The sequence below is a fragment of the Lithobates pipiens genome, unplaced genomic scaffold, assembly GCF_037356315.1.
Source record: "Lithobates pipiens isolate NorthernLeopardFrog02 unplaced genomic scaffold, aLitPip1_a1.2 Scaffold_16, whole genome shotgun sequence".
Taxonomy (NCBI): domain Eukaryota; kingdom Metazoa; phylum Chordata; class Amphibia; order Anura; family Ranidae; genus Lithobates; species Lithobates pipiens.
In genome coordinates, this window is record NW_027507748.1 from 241,703,884 (window position 1) to 241,706,438 (window position 2,555).

At 44.3% G+C, this 2,555-nt stretch overlaps 1 long non-coding RNA gene across 1 annotated transcript; it reads left to right on the forward strand.

Annotated features, from left to right (window-relative positions):
- Positions 1 to 425: 425 nt before the first annotated feature.
- Positions 426 to 1,365, forward strand: LOC143984320 (uncharacterized). Its single transcript, XR_013274792.1, has 2 exons — positions 426 to 672; positions 939 to 1,365. It is a non-coding gene; the product is annotated as an uncharacterized LOC143984320 (long non-coding RNA).
- Positions 1,366 to 2,555: the final 1,190 nt, after the last annotated feature.

A 2,555-nucleotide genomic window follows, 5' to 3' on the forward strand; every position in this document is an offset into this window, starting at 1 on the left:
AACGCAAAGCTGTGTATGTGTATCGTCCGTACGATCTGGGAGGAGAGTGTGAGTCACGGACGTGGCGAACATGGAAACGAAGGTAACATTTTTAACTTTGTGCTTCACTAGACTAGACTGCTTGTATCTATGCTGCTGTTGGGACAAGATTAGGAGGGATTTTAATTGCATTATTAGTATTTGAGGGTTTGTCTTGTGTTGTGTCTTGCAGAAAAAATTGACCCATTCAACAATGCCAACTTTATGGGGCTATTCCTCAAGCTCTACATGGAGATGCCCTGCCTGTGGCAGTTCCACAACAAATTTTAAAATGACAGATCAAAGAGGAACGCAGCACTGGAGAAACTGCTTGCTTTGGTGCAGATCAGGGTCCCCACGGCAGACATGACATATTTGAATTGCTAAATTGTGGCCATGAAGCTTACATATTTCAGGGAGAGAAAGAAGCACCTGGAGTCCTTGGGAGCAGGAGATCCAGATGCTGTTTATTACCCCAGGATGGTGCACTTTGACAGGCTGCATTTTCTGGTAGACCAAGGGGTACCCAGGCCACCACCCAGGCCACCACTCTCCATGCTTCCTCCAAGGCATCCTTCACCCCCAGCTGAGGCTTCTGATGACCAACCTGGGCCTTCCAGGCAGCACCATGTGGTGGGGCCAAGCTTGAGACAGGTATCGCATTGTTGAACATATTTCTTGTGTTACATTTAATGATGTTAACTAGATGTTCTTATTGATCAGTAAGTTGAGATTTTTCCAAGTGGTTTACATCTCAATAGACAGTAGTGACCAAAAATGATTGGGACGGGAAAGAAAAATGCTGGTGTCAGAATGATAGTCTGTTCTATTTGGTAACAGTCAAATAGCAAAAGCCAGGAGCACAAAATGTTGTGATTGATGATCAAAAAACTAAAACTATGTCCCCTTTTCATACACAGGAAGACCTCAGTCGGGGGGAGGCTGTGGCAAGTGGCAGCCAGGAGGTCCACCAACGCCCTCCTTCTCCTCCTGCCCCAGCTACAGGAGCCCAGCCACAGCCTGGAAGGATGCCTGGTGGGAAGTCCCAAAGGAAGACCAGAGAGTGATCGCCTGGGATGAGTCTGGTGTGCCAGAAGATGCAGCCTCTTCAAGATCACCATCCTGGGGACAGAAATGGCATCTGAATTTCCTGCTCTCTAGGACTTCAGGAGCAGACTTCTCTCCCTGAGATATCTACTCCTCAGGCCACCAATTTTTTTATATCTCATTTAGTCATGTCTGCCCTGGGGGCCAAAGGCTGCACCAAAGTTAAGAAGTTTCTCCAGTGCTGCGTTCCTAGTTTTATTTTCGAGCAAACAAAATACATTTTATTTTTGTTTGATGAAATACTTGTGTAATGTGTTTTCCTTCAAAAAGTAGAGTTTATTTGTGAGCAGGCAGGTACATTTCCAAAATACAAAGTGAACTAAAGAACAAGGGGTACCAACACTAAACAACCTCCTGTAGATTAAAAAAGAAAAAGAAAATCTAAAAAATACAATAATGTTGTTGTTTACACCCAAAAATAAAAAGTAAAAAAAAAGGATAAATGACCAGTGTCATTAAAGGAGATTTTTAGGGAATCCCCCCCCCCCCCCAAAAAAAACATCCAAAAAAAACAAACAAAAAAAACATTGTGTAGATGTGACTTAAAATAAAATTGTATTGCTGAAATGGTTAAAAAAGAGTAATGAAATCCGTTCGGGAGAAGTGTGTGTGATGAGCATCAAAAGAAGTTGGTTCTTGCAGCATTGTAAAGAACAAGAGAATGCGCTTGACGACTGATTTTTTAACATTGCATCGTGACGAATGTGCTATATGTGCTATATCGCTTACGAGCAGTTTTTTTACCTGAACGAGCGCTTCCGTGTCGGAAATTGAATGTGAGCATGCGTGGCACTTGGTCCGATGAAAATGCTCTACACATGATCGGATTAGGCCCAGTTGGTCGGGAAATCTTTCCAACATGTTGGAAAATTGGGTCGGACGGAGATTCGGACGGAATCAGTCTGATGCATACCACACACAGTCGGATTATCTGACGACACGGTCCGATAAGACTCATTCCGACAGATTCTCGGACCGTGTGTACAAGGGCTAAGGCTGAGTGAGCCACTCAACCAAGTCTAGTGCGTCCTTTAAAGTAATTGAACGCACCTTCTGCAACTTCCTACTTTGGCTCAAGCCTGTTGCTCCTGCCCTACCCCTAACACCCCTGCCGAAGGGCCTGCCTCTTCCTCTGCCTGTCATTTTTTAAATTACCCTGTGACAAAACTCTCAGTCCCTATACTGATAAAGGACTGCTGCAGAATAGGGCAGCAGTCAGCAGTAGTGCACCTCAACCCTATATATTGTGGACCTATACCAGTCCTTAAGGAATAGCAGACTGTACCTCACTCAACCCTATGTACTGTAGTACACTATACCTTACCAGTCCTTATAAGGACCTTTGTGGAACTAGTAGGTTGTGATTAGCAGACTGTACCTCAGTCCCTATACTGATAAAGGACTGCTGCAGAATAGGGCAGCAGTCAGCA